This window comes from Haliotis rubra, unplaced genomic scaffold, assembly GCF_003918875.1.
Source record: "Haliotis rubra isolate DU_JTF1 unplaced genomic scaffold, ASM391887v1 Scf324, whole genome shotgun sequence".
Lineage (NCBI taxonomy): Eukaryota > Metazoa > Mollusca > Gastropoda > Lepetellida > Haliotidae > Haliotis > Haliotis rubra.
This window is the reverse complement of record NW_025766996.1, coordinates 1-20,255: the sequence shown is the minus strand read 5'-3', so window position 1 is coordinate 20,255 and position 20,255 is coordinate 1. Positions and strand designations below refer to the sequence as shown.

At 38.5% G+C, this 20,255-nt stretch overlaps 1 long non-coding RNA gene across 1 annotated transcript; it reads left to right on the top strand.

The window, feature by feature from the left end:
- Positions 1 to 4,469: 4,469 nt before the first annotated feature.
- LOC124283909 lies at positions 4,470 to 19,818 on the top strand. Its single transcript, XR_006900431.1, has 3 exons — positions 4,470 to 4,521; positions 18,079 to 18,264; positions 19,328 to 19,818. It is a non-coding gene; the product is annotated as an uncharacterized LOC124283909 (long non-coding RNA).
- Positions 19,819 to 20,255: the final 437 nt, after the last annotated feature.

Genomic DNA, 20,255 nt, shown 5'->3' with positions numbered 1-20,255 from the left:
TGTGCAAGGTGATTAAAAACTAGAAACATAATTGGGACGAAATGAGCATGTGCAAGGTGATTAAAAACTAGAAACATAATTGGGGCGAAATAAGCATGTACAAGGTGATTAAAAGCTAGAAACATAAGTTGGACGAAATGAGCATGTGCAAGACTATGAAAAAGAAGAAACATATCTGGCGCGAAATGAGCACGTGCAAGGTGATTAAAAACCTGAAACATAATTGGGGCGAAATGAGCACGTGCAAAACTCATAGAAAATAATCATAATATATGCTCAGCCCTAGATAATCACCACCTTCATTTTATGGTATTTTGTGACATTTGAAAAACTTCTGATAGTGCTTGGCATAAAGGTTTATTGCACAAATTAGAAAATGGTGGTGTTCGTTAGTTGGTTAACTAACTATCTATCTGATAGACGACAGTGTGTCTCTGTTAATGGAACATTATGAAAAACTAAATGTTACTGCAGGGGTTCCTCAAGGATCTGTCCTTGGTCATTTTTATTCCTTGTATTTATCAATGACTTACCTGAAAAATATCACAAGAATATTTGCCGATGACACATCATTCGGTCTTGCGGGAAAAGATGTAAAATCGATAGAAGCTACTTTCAACTATGATCATGATGATATAGCCCATTTGAATAAATGGGCAGAACGGTGGTAAGCTAATTGTAACCCTCATCAGACTAAATTTATGCTTTTCAAGCATGGAAATTGGCCACAAGTTCCTGACTTGATCTTCAATAATGAACATTTGGAGTGTGTACATGAACATCAACATCTTGGTGTTATCTTATCGAACATTACAAAGTGCTCTCATCATGTAAATGCTGTAACAGAAAAAGCCTCTAAAATAGTTTCCTCATTACGGGCGTTAAAGTAGTGAGTGAGTGAGCGAGTTTAGTTTTACACCGCAGTCAGCAATATTCCAGCTATATGGCGGCGGTCTGTAAATAATGGAGTCTGGACCAGACAATCCTGTGATCAACATCATGAACATCGATCTGCGCAATTGGGAACCGATGACATGTGTCAACCAAGTCAGCGAGCCTGACCACCCGATCCCGTTAGTCGCCTCTTACGACAAACATAGTCGCCTTCTGTGACAAGCATGGGTTGCTGAAGACATATTCTACCCCGGATCTTCACGGGTCGCGTTAAAGTACGTCCTACTTGGAAATATTTTATCAAGCATGTATGAAATGCATGCAAGACCTATCTTATAATTTACTCTTGAGGACTGGGATAATTGTCCCGCAGATATTTGGGACAACTTCAAATGGTTCAACTCGAAGCAGCAAAAAATTGTAACCTGTCTGCCAAAATTCGCTTCTTCAAGAGCTAGTTTGAACAGTGAAACTTGTTGGTGACCAGTAAACTTACACATAAGAAACTTTGTACATTTTACAAATTGTTAACATGCAAGCTCCTGATTATTTTATAGACTTATTTCCACCATCTACTGAAACTATTTCTCTATACAATTTGGGTAGCTAGTCTAATTTGGCTATTCAAAAGTTTCGAACCACAGTTCTTCAAAACTCATTTGTCTAAGATCGTTCTTGTTCATGGAATAATCTCTTCTCCAGAATAAAATGTACCAATTCATTTCCATCATTTAGAATTAAATTATAAAAAATTGATAAAATTCCTAAATATTTCCTATTTGGTGATAGGAAGATTAATATTCTACACACTAAGTTAAGACATTCATGTAGTTCTTTATATGCTGATCTTTTTCGTGTCAATTTATATGAAAGTAAAGCTTGCCTTTGTGGTACTCTTGTGGAAGATGCCAATCATTTGTTTGATTTGCGGGGGAGCGGAGGGGACGTATTGCGATGTATTGGGAACTTAAGTGTTTGACAATGGGTGACACTAATTCTTCATGTCAATGCTGTATTCTGCTTTATAAGTCCCTGAGCATATATGGTATGGTTGTGATAACAGCAATCTCTAAATTAGATTGCATAATCAGGGATTCTATTTCCTATTTTATACAATTTATAGTATTACAGCATGCCTTTTTGGCATTGAAAACATTTGTTGTGAATGAAAGAGTGGTATCCTCTTATCCATTTTTTTTATTTAGGGATATAGGAACACCCCATTGAAATTGTGTGAAGAGTTTAATTTAAACCATAAAGATAATCACAAAAACTTCAGATACGTTCTTTACCCAATATACCGGTTCTAAGAAAAATATTGCTTCACGTACCGTTTGAAAAGGGTATTGCGACATACCGTACTTTTCAAAGCATAAACATAAACATAATGAAAAACAATTTATTTTAATATTCAAAATATCCACAAATAATCTCTGGTATTTTAAGACGTGTCACGAATAATGTCACAGCTTGTAGAATTAACATGAAATTATAGAAACCAATTGCTAACACAATTTTGAAAATCCGTAATGAAAAAGTGTTTGTCACAAACATGGCTATAACCCCACCCCCACCCGACTCGCTGTGAACTAAATAATAGCACAAGTACAAGAGGTGTACATTTTTCATTGAAAACTAACGAAGAATAAGTTTTGATACTAAATAGAATCTCACCCTCGTGTCTACTGATATCAATTACAGTTGTATATCAACACTCGTTGATAAAGGTAACTTTATCAACTCATGTTGATATAATTGATATCATTAGACACTTGGGTGAGATTCTCTATATATACATAACATATAGTGAGTTCTTCATGTGAGTCTAAACTTTTGATTGGTAGTAGTATTATGTATGACATGCAACGAAAAACGAACACATGCATATTTACGAATTTTGAAAATTGTTATTACAATTAACGTCAATATTTATTACATTTTACCGCAACTAATATAATTACAATTTGCGTCAATATTTATTCCATTTTACAATTTGCGGCAGGTATTACAATTTACGTTTTTATTACAATTTACGTCGTAACAGAGGCAATTTTGAACAAACTCACTTGCCTAAGCTGAGACCAGATGTATCACATGTGCTTCGTTGTGAGGCAGGACTGAAGTCCTAGAAACTCTCAGGAGTCAAGCTGCCAAACACGGTCACCCATCCAAGACTCTCCGCGCCTGGCATTGCTTAACTTCAACTGATTTGTGACCTGAGCTCTATGCACAGGACAGCACACCACTCGTGATTACAACATTCAGTGCTTATGTACCTACCCCTGGACCTTCGAGTTGAAAATGACCCTCTTCGAACAAATACCAAGTTTCACCAAAACCTTATTCTCGCCAGTCACTCCGTACCTCATGCACTGTAACTTAAATTGTAATTTTGATAATGTTTCACTGCATCCAAATAGAGCAATGCTGCATTTGTAATTTGCTTAAAGAAATACGATTCGTCTCTTGGATAATGTCCCAGCCTTCCTTCCTTGTCATATTGGCACCAGGGTTTTTTTTAAACATTCAAAATAGTTTTGCTGGATGGTGCTCAGTTGAGAAAGTTTAGAAAGTTTTGAAAAGGCACTTCCTAATGATTAATTAAAAATAATCGGAACATTAATTGTTCATACAACGAGTAGCTTGATCAACAGTTTTTGATTCCGTTAAAGTAATAAAAGATGCTTTCGACTCACAGTCATTCAATTTAGAAAAACTAATCCCCGAATCCAAATTGCGGAATGAACACAGATTAATTTTACAAACATTACAGTGAAACGGGCAGATTCCATTATTTCCAATGGCTATGAATGAACCATCAAACTCATGACCTTTGAAGTTCCCGGGTTCGATTCCCCACATGGGTACAATGTGTGAAGTCTATTTCTGGTGTTCCTCGCCGTGATAGTGCTGGAATATTGCTAAAACGGCGTAAAACTAAACTCACTCACTCACTCCCACATTAAGCAGTTTAAACTGGAATACTGTGATGTTGCTAGAATATTAATCGCAAAAAGTGGCGTAAAACTAAACTCACTCACTCAACACAAATCTCTACTTTGTTCAGAAAATGTAATCCCAGATAGATATTAGGCCTATGTCACATTCGACCATGTTTGAAAGAGGAGTTGTCTAATATTTCTCAGTTGTATCCAGTCATCTGTTGTTCGTAACGAGTGATAAATCCATAAACCGTCCAGCATATGATCATTCGTTCTTTGTGAAAATATATGTCAAATTGGCTTGTACCAGCTGTGCACAGAGATATGATTTGTGACTTCGTAATCGGACGTAAAATGCATTGCCAAGGCGTTTCGAGTGGTGTGTGTAGGATATCTTGTCCGGAACGTCCTCACAGACGATGAGTGTATTCTGAAGGCAACGACTAAATGTTCACTTTTCGTCCTTCCTTCTGACAGTATTTGTGTAATTTGCAAGCCAGTATATTCTTTAAACGAGCTTCAGCGTGAACTTGTTCTCTGAATAAAATCCCAGCGTTGGTCTTAAATTGATATCACGTTTTCGAACACGTTTCTATCCTGGTAATGTGAATAGTGCGCTTGCAACACGTTCCTGCAACAAAATGGCTTCTCCGATCATCAAAACGATGACAGTGCTTACAAGACCGTGAGTATTTGCTATACCATTTAATCATCACTTTTACTCACACTTGCTAACTCCACCACGATTGATAAGGCACCTATTGTTCAAGTTGTTACACATCCACGGCATTTAAATTGAAGATATTCTGGGTTTATCGTGGACTGAAATTCTTCCTCATTATAACGCAAGACACGTATAGTGACAGTATTCATTATAAAATCGTATGGTTGTCTGCTCCGATGTGTTTATCAAGGACAGAAAAGATGAATTTCCGTTGACAATAATCACAATTCACCAAAATGTCGAACCGAGAATAACGCGAGCTGTAGGTATTTGTTCGACGTTCATCGATCTCCAGCTATCGATACATCTGGGCTATTGGACCTAATATGTCCAACACAGCAATATTCCTAGACATGGTAGCCGTCCATTAACAAGTGAGCCTGAAGCAGAAAATCTCCATACACATGAGCCTTGTCACAGACAATCTGCACACACATGAGCCCTACGTGTCACAGACAATCTATAATACACACATGAGCCTTGTCACAGACAATCTATTGATACACATGAGCCTTGTCACAGACACTCTGCAATACACATGAACCTTTGTCACACACAATCTGAATACACATGAACCTTGTCACACACAATCTATTGAATACACATGAGCCTTGTCACAGACAATCTATTGAAATACACGACGAGCCTTGTCACAGACACTATGAACCATATATTGTCACAGACAATCTGCAATACACATGAGCCTTGTCACAGACAATCTATTGATACACATGAGCCATATGTCACAGACAATCTACTACGAACCGCACACATGAGCCTTGTCACAGACAATCTACTGCACACACATGAACCTTTGTCACAGACAATCTGCAAGTGACACACGAACCATATGTCACAGACAATCTATTGATACACATGAGCCTTGTCACAGACAATCTACTGATACACATGAACCATATATGTCACAGACAATCTGGGTACACACATGAACCGGGTGGTCACACATGAGCCTTGTCACAGACAATCTGCAATACATTATGAACCTTTGTCACAGACAATCTATTGATACACATGGCCTATGTCACAGACAATCTGGGTATACACATGAGCCTTGTCACAGACGATCTACAGCCATTACACATGAACCATATGTGTGACAATCTGCAATATACATGAACCTTTGTCACACATGAGCCTTGTCACAGATGATCTGCAATACATGAACCTTGTCAATACTGATCTACAATACACATGAACCTTGTCACAGACAATCTATTGATACACATGAGCCTTTGTCACAGACGATCTATTGATACACATGAACCATATATGTCACAGACAATCTGCAATACACATGAACCGTGTCACACATGAGCCTTGTCACAGACGATCTGTAATACACATGAGCTTTATCACAGACATGATCTGCAATACACATGAACCCATTTATATACTAGCAGACAATTGCATTACACATGAACCGTGTCATTACACATGAGTCTTGTCACAGACGATCTACGCAATACACATGAACCTTTGTCATCTCCATACACATGAGCCTTGTCAGTCATCACATGAGCCTTGATCACATGAATACATGAGCTTGTCACAGACAATCTATTGATACACATGAGCCTTGTCACAGACGAATCTGCAATATATATGAGCCTTGTCACAGACGATCTGTAATACATGAACCATATATGTCATGACAATCTGTAATACATTATGAACTGTGTCACACAGCAATTGTCACAGACGATCTGCATTACATTACTGAACTCTTTGTCACAGACAATCTGCAATACACATGAACCATATATGTCACAGACAATCTGCAATACACATGAGCCTTGTCACAGACGATCTGCAATACACATGAACCATATATGTCACAGACAATCTGCAATACACATGAACCTTGTCACACATGAGCCTTGTCACAGATGATCTGCAATACACATGAACCTTGTCACACACAATCTGCAATACACATGAACTATATATGTCATCACAGACGATCTGCAATACACATGAGCCTTGTCACAGACGATCTGCAATACACACACATGAGCCTTGTCATGACGATCTGCAATACCGCATACACATGAACCATATATGTCACAGACAATCTGCAATACACATGAATACACATGAACCTTGTCACAGACAATCTATTGATACACATGAGCTTTGTCACAGACAATCTACTGATACACATGAACTTGTCACAGACACATCCTATTGATACCACGAGCATTGTCACAGACAATCTTACTGATACATGACCGTGGTCACACATGAGCCTTATCACAGACAATCCATCTGCAATACACATGAACCATATATGTCACAGACAATCTGGTAATACACATGAACAATCGTACACATACATCTATGAACCTTGTCACAGACACTCTTCAATACATGAACCCTTTGTCACATGGACAATCACAATACACATGAGCCTTGTCATAGACAATCTATTGATACACATGAGCCTTTGTCACAGACAATCTACAATGATACATGAACCTTGTCACAGACAATCTATTGCATACATGAGCCCTGTCATAGAGAATCTGCAATACACATGAGCCCTATCACACACAATCTGCAATCACAAACCCTTGTCAAATACTGATAATACATGAACCCTTGTCACAGACAATCTACAATCTGCATACATGAACCTTGTCACACCAATCTGGCAACCCGCGGACATAAACCTATTGTCACACACAATCTACAAAATAAACATACACACAACCTTGTCTGAGCCTGCAATATCAAGCACTAATCTGAACACACACATGAACCTTGTCACAGACAATCTATTGATATTACATGAGCCTTGTCACAGACAATCTAGCAATACACATGAACCATATATGTCACAGACAATCTATTGCAATACCCATGAACCTTGTCACAGACAATCTGCAATACACATGAGCCTTGTCACACACAATCTAATTGATACACATAAACCTTGTCACAGACAATCTGCAATACACATGAACCTTGTCACACACACAATCTGCAATACACATGAACCTTGTCACACACAATCCTTGCACACACATAAACCTTGTCACACACAATCTGCAATACATAAACTTTGTCACAGACGATCTACAATACACATGAACCTTGTCACACACAATCACATGAACCTTGTCACACTTATGCAATACCAGCTGTCAATCAGACAATCCGCAACACATTACGAACCTTGTCACAGACAAACTATACGATATTGACATGAACTTGTCACAACAATCTGTTGATACACATGAACCTTGTCACAGACAATCCATTGAAACACGAGCCTTGTCACAAACAATCTACTGATAACATGAGCCTTGTCACAGACAATCTACTGATACACATGAACCTTGTCACAGACAATCTGTTGATACACAAGCCTTGTCAGAGACAATCTACTGATGTGTCTGTCCTGTATACAACCCAGACAGGGTAAGGCTGACATGACCTTCTACTGAGGTTTCTTAGACTCAGTGTAGCAGTGTAACGAATAATACTGAGCCTAAGTTTAATTAGACTGGCAATATATCATGACAATGTCAACCCGTGGAGATGAGGGACTTCAGCAACTGATGCTTGTCTTAATACTGCATGCTGATTATCTATTCCCTTTTGCTTATCTTTATTTGCTAAAGAACAGATAAGGCCTGTAAAACACATTCCATTTTAAAAACACTCTTTAATATTTTATTCTAATTTGTCTGGAACAAAATAATTTCGTGAAAGGATACAGTTACTCAAGAGGTCCTGAGGTGGGCACATTTGTGTAGAATCCTTGGACAAGATACTTAGATCCACATTGTTTCAGTTAACCCAGCTGTAAAATGGGTACCCGTGAGGATGTACTGGCAACATGAGTGTTTAGTTCATTGCGTCTAACAGGCAGCATGGCTGTATGATCCCCAGGGAGTTGAAACAGTTTCGGAAAGTACGATAGTGTCTTATGACCGGGGATAGTAATGTACATAGCGCCGTGAGCAGGCAATGTGCCTGGATATTAGCGCCATTTAAGCGGACTATCACTATTACTATTACAGTTAGATTCACAATATGCAAGTGAATTGTAACAGCCCTACTATCCATAGTATTGTGTCCCATGCTAAACATGCCCAAATATTCAGTCCATTTTGTACAATATTCTGTAGGACTGCACGGTGTTACCGGTATATCGCAATACGCTTTTCAAATGACCCGTAAGGATCTGGGTTAGAATATTGATCTTCAGTAACCCATGCTTGTCATAAGAGGCGACTAACGGGATCGGGTGGTCAGGCTCACTGACTTGGTTGGCACATGTCATTGGTTCCCAATTGCGTAGATCGACGCTCATGCTGTTGATCACTGGACTGTCTGGTCCAGACTCGATTGTTTACAGACCGCCGCCATGTGGCTGGAATATTGCTGAGTGCGGTGTAAAACTAAACTCACTCACTCACTAACTCAAATGATACCTATTGCAGTATTGTTTTCTGAGAACCAGTATCCCGGTATCAGGGGTTTTCGACGATCGTCGGAAACACCAGAACGTCGAATTCAGCTCGCTTTGGGATATATTACACATATAAAGTTTTTGTGCTTATCCTTATGGTTTAAGTTAAAATCTACACAGACTTTCATTCACAACATTTGTTTCCTTCGTTATTCAATGACAAGAAAGACACAAAACGGCATGCTGTAATACTATAAACTGTACAACAAACAATATAGAATCCCTGACTATACAACCTAGTTTTGAGATGGCTGTTATCAGAACCATAACATATGTTAAGGGACTTATAATGTAGAAAATAGTATTTACATACACAATTAGTGTCACTCGCTGTCAACACTTAAGGACTGCCTCCGTGGTGTAGTGGTTAGAGCGTCCGCCCAGAGAGCGGAAGGTCGCGGGTTCGATCCCCGACCTCGTCATACCAAAAGACGTTAAAATATGGTACTTGTTGGTCCCTGTCTAGCTCTCGGCATTAATGGGTACAACAAGGACTGGTCGGCTCGGAGTCAGTATAATGTGTCTGAGTGGGGTATTCATACTTCACTGCGGCATGATATCTCAGTGGGCTAGCACTATAAAACCAGCTTCAGTCTGGGCTAGTACAAGCAGCCACACATACACATACACACGCATGCACGTCGTCATATGAGCGAAATATTCTCAAGCACGACGTAAAACCCAATTTCACCTCACCTCAAATTATTTGCCAATACACTGCCCTAATATTCTGATACTGGTGTACTTAAATTACAGAACATTATCCCAACAAGAAAAGGAAATCATCCTGACATCTATGATACATAGTGGTGGTGTGTGGTAGTGGTGGTCCGATTAATTGAAATAATCGAAGATTGGTCGCAATGACAAAACGACCAAGCAATCGATCATGTTTTCTCATAATCGAACACAAACAATTTTGGAACACTTGTTTGCAATAACAATATTTTTCACAAGGTTGGTTTTGTCTGTTACATTTCATTAGCACTAAAAGCTCTTCCAATTCATGATTGAATTTATTTTAAAGACTCCATGAAATTCATGTTCCTAATATACTAGTCATCCTTTAAAGATGTGAAATTTGCAAATGCATTTTGTGCAATTTGCAAAAAAACGAAAGAACTACATGTTTTTCTTTATTTTTTGTACATTAACAAACATAACCAGAAAAATTTAATAAATTTATTTTCGATGATTGATCGGTTGTAATGAACCAATCATCAATTATGAGATTTAAACAAAATTCCAAACTAGTGTGTGGTCCTGTCACAGAACTCAGGTCACAAATCAGTTGTAATTAAAGCAATGTTGGGAGCGGGGAGTCCTTGAATTGGTGACCATGTATGGCAGCTTGACTCCTGAGAGTTTCTGGGACTTTAATCTTGCCCCACAACGAAGCACATGTGAGTTTGGGCAAGTGAGTTTGTTCAAAATGGCCCTGTTCACCCAGCAGCAGATGGGTACCCGGTGGGATAAGTCATGTGACTATTAACCTTCTAGCGCCTCCTCACAGGCAGCTCTGATTGTCTGGGGTAATAATAATAATAATCAGGTTGTCTGCACTTTGATCAACTGCAACAGAGGTAAAATAGCGCTTAACAAATGCACATATTATTTACGTGACATCGATTTTTCTAAGGGTAAATGAAACCGCCTTACCAAAGTTCATTATTCAAGTTCTTAGCAGTTGAATACAGGGCTGTGAAACCAAAAAATGGGTACCCATGAGGAGTGAGTGAGTGAGTTTAGTTTTACGCCGCACTCAGCAATATTCCAGCTATATGGCGGCGGTCTGTAAATAATCGAGTCTGGACCAGACAATCCAGTGATCAACAGCATGAGCATCGATCTGCGCAATTGGGAACCGATGACATGTGTCAACCAAGTCAACGAAACTGACCACCCGATCCCGTTAGTCGCCTCTTACGACAAGATAGTCGCCTTTTTATGGCAAGCACATGGGTTGCTGAAGACCTATTCTACCCCGGATCTTCACGGGTCGGTACCCATGAGGATGTTCTGGCAACTGATCAAGGCTGGGGTTCGAATCCAGTGTTTGCACTGGTATTTTTAACAGCCGATCATGGTGTCCGATGACCTCCAGGGTTCAAATACCCCATGTATTAGCGTGCCATGGCACGGTAAATATCGAAATGGCACAGATAAAAAATGTTCTTGGTGCCCTTATGGCACGCCTAATGTTTTAGAGACATAGCACACCTTTAGTCATTTAATCCCCAAACAAAACACTTACGCAAATGACAAACAAGCAAAAACATTTATTGACTTTTACGCCCAGGTAATCACTGGAATTATGATGGATGATGTAAAGAAATCTGGTTGTTTTTCCATTTAGTGTGTTGTGAGTACTGATAGTTTGGTTAGTGAAGAGTAAATTGTGTATGTTAGACATATGGAAAACGGTGAACCTCTCACACGATTCTTAGCTATTAAAGAACAAATAAACTTTGTTTTTTTTATACTCTTTTAACTATTACATATGAAAGATTTGTGGTCAGTCTTATGAGGAATACCAAATTCATTCTTGAAAAACTTGTGGTTAATTAGTACAGAGCGATTAAAAGTTGCCAAAAAGTCGCCTGCTTCACTCTCCCCTGCCAACGAAACCACAGACAGGTTACGTAACTCTGTCGCCAGAGCACTGCAGTGACGTCATATGAGGAACGATTTTCAGTTAGTTGTATAGAAGGTGTGTAGCAAGCTCGTCATTTTGATGATTTCTCGACATCAACGAAGACATGCCAAATCGTTGCATTGTCGTCAATTGCTCCTAGAGGTTGGATCAGATGGTGTCGCCATGCACAAATTTCCACAGGACCCGCAGAAGTTCGTGCGCAAAATGGGTTATGTTTGTGAGTCGGCGAAGCGAAGGCGTTCTGGAAGCCTGAAACGATATCTTACTTGTGTTCAGATCGCTTCGTGGAAGTTAAAGAATCAAAACTACTTACTAGTCGTAGTAAAATAGGTATATGATTGATGACCATAAAGATTTTCCATGACACAACTTGTAACGTAACGATTTCTGCCTCAGAAGCGAGGTTGTGGTCGAAGTAACAATAATACTATAAGTAGTATTATATTGACACCCACCTCGCTTCCACGAGAGAAATTGTTATGTTATACGCTATGTCATGCAAAATCCTATTGGCCATCAATCAAATACAGATTTTACTACCAGTAGAAAGTAGTTTTGATTTTGTAACTCAGTGAAAACAAACCTAAATAGCATTTATACTCAGACTGGCGGATGTTCTCGACAGGACGCCGCCATTTTTGAAAATCGTGAAGTCACGGGCTAAAGTCTGTTAGAATTAATGAGATTATGAGTTACAAAATCAAAACTACTTTCTACTGGTAGTTAAATATGTATTTGAATCATAACCAAAAGCATTTTGCATGACACAACTTATAACATAACGATTTCTTCCACGGAAGCGAGGTGGGGGATCGAAGAGACAATACTGCGCGATAAATTTCTTGCTACATTCACGTGGTTAACGTCCACTCACCTGTATGTAGATACTAGTCAACGTACGTCTTTATATTTGGTCTTATAATCCTAATTAGTTTATTATCATACTTGTATGCATTTTGAAACTAAATAAAAGCATCGACGATCTGCTGATACTTATAGTGAATTTATAACAGGACTGTAATATCTAGACATTTTATAGTTTGTCAATGTGAATCATAATTAGCACTGCATCCTAGTGTATGTCTCATTACACTTCACGGCGAAAACAACGATTCTGTTGAATGCTACGACAAATGAATAAAACAAAATGCAAATATTAAAATTAAAACAGATTAAATTTATAGGAACAATGTCAGGCTATTACCTTGTTTGAGGAATGTATCCATCAATATAAAACACCCCGAGTGATATGCCATTCATCTGCAGCTGTTCCAAGTAATGTGTCTTTTAACAGTCTAGTATACGAAAAAGTGATATATCGTTTCAGGTATGTCACATTGGTGTATAGTCTCATTGGTCACCCAAGATAGCACACCTGGCAACTGAATGCATAATGTCCGCCATTCTTTAAAAACGGTAATTTAATTAGCCAATAATGAGCAATCAATCACTGTATTGGCGGTTAATCCTTTGAAGGAAGGGCGTTGTTTTTCATACGAACACAGGCACGACCCGAGTGTATTCAGTATAGATTAGTAAATCTACATACATAAACACTACCTTTTGACAAATCCGCTGTGTAAGATAAAAGTAATTAATCAATCAGCGTGTTATTGGTTAATCCTTTGATCGATGTTTATAATGTTGAATATTTACTCCAGACACAAGAAATGCCAAATGGGAACCTTTGTCGGGTAATCTAAGTGGTGTTACCACTAATTATACCTGTTATAAATTCATTAACTGACCATCAAGTGAATGATGACAAATAACATGTGTAGGTTGATACCTCCTAACACGGGTTACAACGAGGGAGTATTATTTGCTTCATTGCATGTGAAAACTTATGGGCTGACACTGTTTTGAGAATACAAACAGAAAACACAGAAATGGGATCAATTTGGATCAGTCATTATACAAATAAGGCCTAACGACACCAAGCGATTTTGACAGAATCATCTATGAAAACAAGTTGTAACTCGGAAACTAGGCAAAGCAGGAGACAAAATTATATGACAGAAGATTGTGAGAACATATAGCTTTCATTTTCCACAACAGTTGTCACGATTAAACAAGATAATTTACCCCCTGAAATGTAGATGAATTCTGCATCGGCCCTCAAAGCTATTCCTCATATGACGTCACAGAGACGCCCCGCTCTGATTGGTTGAAATTTTGTTTGCGGGTGAGAATTGTGCACAGTTCTCAAAAAGGTCGATTTAAGTTGATTAAAGATCGAAGTGAGTAGTTTCAATGACGGGGTTTCATTTATAGCGATGCCAGTTAGTGATTTATGTATTTGTACCCCCCTAGAGTATATGTGATCTTTAAAGGTGATGGGAAAGCAGAACAAATGTAACATAAGAAAGCCATCTTAAACAGAAGACATATCAGTGATAACAGAAAACTGGTTACATTTGTTGTTTTCTGACAATAAATTTCAAAAGATCGTCATCCTTGCTACAGTCATTTATTCTGAAAACATGTGGGCACACTTGATTTCTGAAAGGCACACCTAAAATATTTGCCTGGTGCCCTAAGGCACACTTAGAAAAAAAAGTATTTCTATCCCTGACCTCCTAATTTACTAGTCCTGCACGAAATCTGCTGGTCACAAAATATGGTGAAAAAGACAATGAAATTGAATAAAAGATGATGTGCTGCACTCTCACAATGTTCTTTCAGAGAAGATATTTTCATATGAGAACTACCTTCGGTAAAGCCATTTAATTTGCCAGACAGCTGACATATTTTACTGTACATGATAACAGTTCCATTGTCCTCCTCATATCGGAGCCAATTCAGATATCCAGTCTGAATTAAATGTCCATAATTTACTAGGTTTTAATTTTGAAAATTGATTGCAACTTAAACTTCAATCATTATGTTGCACTTTACTGTTGTTGTTTCATCAGCCATGGTGTTCAAACAATCGGATAACACAGTTGCTTTCCATAGTTTCCGTGACAACAGTAATGATAGTGACATTTCGAGGTACAAAACACATTGATCATTTCCGAATGACTTTCAAACTGACCAATCACCAGAGGCCCAGATAAGCTGCGTATCTGGGTAAAATACACATAGTATAGGACTAGTGTTGTACTGTCAGTATACAGGGCTCAATTTAAGAGATGTTTACCTACTTGCACCAGATGCAACCAAAGATAAAAACCTAGTTGCACCAGCTGAATTCCATTTTCGCTGCTTAGATTGCAATATGTAATGAAAGAAATATGCTATTGACTTATCTACATGTTATATTCAGAACTTTACCCGCTAAAAAAATGGCTTGCACCTGAGTGATTTTTTATGAAATCATTTCCGTTATATTAACTTGGTTTTGATTAGGTATGACATAAGGCAGAACATACCTGCTTAGTAAACTTACTCAATGACATAATACTTAAGTGAGTAAAATGACGGAAATATGCACATATTTGAAAGCAGTGGGTAACGGAAAATGAAATACCCACTCAACATTCATAATAACCACTCCAAAAAAATACAGCGGGTACAGTACCCACATGAGCTAAATGTTATCTGGAGCACTGAATCACATTGCTCGTAGCATGATAAATTTAGAAGGAAACTTCATCTTACTCGAAAATCGTAAGTGGCCGATTCTGAGTAGAAGAGTCCAGGGATTGGGATAGAGAACTTTGACAATGGGTCATTTTCAGGATTATTAGCCATTTCCTGAATTTAGAATGGGTCACTGCCCTTGTATCAATAGTAAACTTCAAATTGTAATGGGCCATTTTTTTATTCTAATGTACAAAATGACCCATGGCCACCGCCTTTCCCAATTCCTGAGTAGAGGATTATTTTAGCGTTTTTATTTTAATTTTGGTAAAATTTTAGGCAGGACAAAAATAGTTTTGGTATTTTATCAGACATGGTGACTGATAGCCTCCAAATTTATCAGTAATGGGCAAATTTTACCGGCCAAAATCCAGTATATAGTGGTAAACGCAAACACTGGAATCCCTGATGGGTACAGTGTGTTATATTGCTGCAGTCTTGCTGGAAGGGGTGTAATACATTAGGACAAATAAAAAAAAATGTTGTGGTTCCAATTACACCTCTTTAAAATTTAGGGTAGGTTGGTTGGAATTAATTTATTTTTTTACATTTTTTTTCTAGAAGCAAAGTATGAACTAATATAAATAACACATTTATCAATGTATATTGTTTATTTGATCAAGCTTGCGGCCATCATGATATCTCTATCACAATGACCGATGTCAATTGGTGCCGGGCAAAAACAATGGTATCTTAATGTATATTTTATTTATACCTCTTAAAAAAACTAGGGTCATCACCAGAATTCAAGGGTCGGTCAGGTAATCGGAACCAATGATTACTGCTACATTATTGATTGAAATGAGTACACAAATGTTTATGCTTGTAACAAGTCATGCGGAGAGAAACATATTACTTCCAGTCACTGACATCCCAATGAAAACACACAATGGAATCTATGAGATGCTGGAGGATTTATTGTTACCTGCACCAGCCATTTTTACCATGCTCCGGTGCAGTTTGTAAATCGCGAAATCACACCCTAATGGAGGACCTGTCTTGCGCGAATCATCAGCAGATTTGATCTGTAATATGAGAAACGATCAGAAAGACTGCAAGTTGCCAAGTTTATGGGCTGAAGTAGAAACTCTCAATTTACCTCAGTTATTTTATCTATTTTTTGTATGTACACATGTAGGTTCCACTACACTAAATCAGAATCACATGCTCCCTGAGCGAGAACCGTATGTAAACAACTGAAGAGACAGAGACATGTGACAGCTGTGATTGGATGAAATAGTGTAAGATGTTTATGTGTTTTAGAAGCACATCCAACCAGTAATTAAAACTGACCACAATTTTAAGTATTTAGTGCTGTCATGTTTATCACCATGACTTATGCTTACGGTGTGTACAGATATTTCCCAGTAGGTGACATTTGGTGCGGAACTGTAGTTGATGTGTTCCACTTCCTGTGCTCGGAGAATGAGCTAGACAATTTTTAAAGGCCAGACTGTATCCATGTGTACATGGAATGGCTGTTGATAGCCTGGATAATTTTAAAAATAATATATCAGGGATAGAAATACTTTTTTTTCTAAGTGTGTCTTAGGGCACCAGGCAAATATTTTAGGTGTGCCTTTCAGAAATCAAGTGTGCCCACATGTTTTTAGAATCAATGACTGTAGCAAGGATGATCTTTTGAAATTTATTGTCAGAAAACAACAAATGTAACCAGTTTTCGGTTATCACTGATATGTCTTCTGCTTAAGATGGCTTTTTTATGTTACATTTCTTCTGCTTTCCAAACCTTTAATAGCTAAGAATCGTGTGAGAGGTTCACCGTTTTCCATATGTCTAACATACACAATTTACTCTTCACTAACCAAACTATCAGTACTCACAACACACTAAATGGAAAAACAACCAGATTTCTTTACATCATCAATCATAATCCCAGTGATTTCCTGGACATAAAAGTCAATAAATGTTTTTGCTTGTTGTCATTTGCTTAAGTGTTTTGTTTGGGGATTAAATGACTAAAGGTGTGCTATGTCTCTAAGAAATTAGGCGTGCCATAAACGCACCAAGAACATTTTTTATCTGTGCCATTTCGATGTTTACCGTGTCATGGCACGCTAATACATGGGGTATTTCGAACCCTGTATATGGTTACTATAGAAGTCTATGGGAAAACATTTGGTGTTGTGTAACCTGTAGGGTTCGAGCGCCTCTGTAGTTCATACTTTACATGATTTCCTGTGTTTATTTCACAATGGAAACATGTTAGCATTAATGTAGAGGCAAGTTTAAAGGTACTGGGAGTAAAGATAGGGCTGTTTTAAGTGGAACAGAGTGTTTTAGTGTCTTGAATATGAACTTTGCTTCGTTTTGTGGTCGAACAGTGGTAAGAGACCCCCGTGGTGAGTCTTACCATCAAGTAATGGTTCCCTGGCTTCTAAATTTGTTGGAACTGATGAATTTGACAACATATTAGGTTAAAATCACCACTGCCACAACAATGAGAGTGTCAGAGTAAATCTCCTGAGGGTCAATTTTAGTCAAATGATAAGAATATCATGAAATATGTTCACTGCTGACAGCAGAACATGTCACAAACCCTTCTTTTAAGTGTAAACAGTGTAGCATATGATCAGTTCTTTCTGTCTAACCGCTTTTGCCTATGGATCAACTTAATTTTATTTTATTTTTTAAAAATATACCCCTTTTTGTTCCCCATATGACTTTAAAAATTATGTTTTGTTTTATCAACAACTGTCTCATTGCTGTTATTGATTTTATGATTTGACATTTAAAATAACCTCAACACTATTTTCAGCTTGTAGAATGCCTGTTGGTGAATGGGAAGGTGTCTTCACACATACAGCAGAAACAGAAGCCTTCACATCCAATGTGGTATTTCGACAAGCGGGTCCGGAGTCTGTTGTTGGCAGTGTCTAATCAAGCATACTCCCTTTGCTTCGATATGCTTTACCGCCTTGTAGAAGTAGCGGTACTTGAACATGTAGGTACATAATAATAATAATAATAAATGCATATTTATAATGCGCCCCTTCCACACCCTAAGGCATGCTCAAAGCGCTGCAGAATATTTACACTGGAGTATTTACAGATGAAGTTATACATAAATATACTGAGAAAAGTTGGGTTTTAAGTCTGGACTTAAAAATGTCAATTGTGTCAGAGCTTTTAAGGGCACATGGGAGAGAGTTCCAAAGTACAGGCGCAGAGTAAGAGAATGATAAGTGTCCAAAGGATTTCAGTTTGTAGGATGGGATGACCAGTCGATTTTGTGTGTTTGAGCGCAAGTTGCGTGCGGGGACATACGGATGTAGGAGTTCAGACAAGTAGGAGGGAGCCAAACCATGGAGGCACTTGTATGTCAGACAGAGGATCTTAAAGTCAATTCTGGCCCTAACTGTTAGCCAATGCAGTTCTTTCAACACCGTACATTTAAGTGTTTCTGTCCCGTTAAGGCACCACAATGTCTCACTATCAAATTCCATCACTCGGTCATCCTCATCTGTTTGAAATTTCTGACAGTGTTCCCTTAATGCCTCACTGTGCAGTACTTCAGTTTCCCAGACATGAATTAAGGGCTGTACATCAACCCCAGAAGCTGATTAGACTGACCCTTGTGGAATTTAATATTAAGGGTCTGAGTTCACATTTTATTGACATGAGAGTGTTCGATATATCTAAATTATCTCCCCTGTTTACCCAAATACACACTGTCTTTCTGTCACCCAGTAACGCATAAATTATTGCAGAGAAACACCGATAGCCCAGTGGTTAAAGTGTTCGCTCATCATGCAAAAGACCTGGGTTTTACACCACTTTTAGCAACATTCCAGCAATATGACAATGGGGGACACCAGAAACATGCTTGATATATTTTACCCATGTGGGCAAAACGAAGCCAGGTCTTTGGTGAGACAAGCGATCACTTAAACCACCAGGAGAGATACACGCACGCACGCACGCAAGTAATATTAAGGAATGGATATACTTGTCTGATTTATTAACATCCTGAAATAATATGTTTCTGTACTATTTTATTTCAACAGGTCAAAGTTGTGTGTACAGCAGTGGGGAAGGAAGGAGGTCTTGCATCTTTGAGGAGCACCTGTTCTGTATTCTTGGAGCCATACAGTTAGGTGATGCCATATCTACAAGCTTTGATCCAGTTCATTGTTAAATTCAGGAATCAGCCAAAACCTTTACCAAACCTCAGTAGGAGATACTTCACATCTTAGTGACACTTCTTGTGAGTAGTTCTGTTTCCATAGTAACCATGGAACATTCCGATTCAGGAAAAATGGACCATGACGTGAAGGCCAGTGATTCCGAAGTTGCCCATGCGAACTATTCTCCGTCCCACGTGTCCAACATCATATCGCAGATGATCAATGACAGTGAACCTGAGGACACAGCCTCTCCGCGTGGTGATGGGGAGGTCGAGACCGAGATCATCGATGACACTGGTACCAAGTGTCACGTGTGTACCGTCTGCCAGAAGATCTTCTACAAGCCGTATCTCCTTCGGGTGCATATGGTCAGTCATAATTTCGACCTTAAGCCGCGTTTGAATGTGACATATGCCATAAAAACATTTCGCACCCATCATCTTTGTCAATCCATAAGAAGAGTGCCGCTACTGACGGTCTTGTGACGGTGAGAATATGTGAGAGATCATTCACAAGTTTATCGCGAACTTCAGCATCACATGCAGGAGCCACATTGTTCAGCCAGCAAGGGTTGAGAACGGGATGAGCTCTCCATCAGAAAAGACAGAACAAGTCACTCTCAACTGAAAGCGAGAGTCTTTCATCATCAGAATCTTTTGTAGCTGTTGATGATTATCACGAATGTTTCAAAGGGTAAAAGTTCGGACAAAAAAATCCCAATTTAGAAGTGCGATGTGTTTGCCACAAGGTTCTCTCATCTGCTTCCAAAGATTTGAACAAACATAAAAAGGTACATCACGAGAGTAAA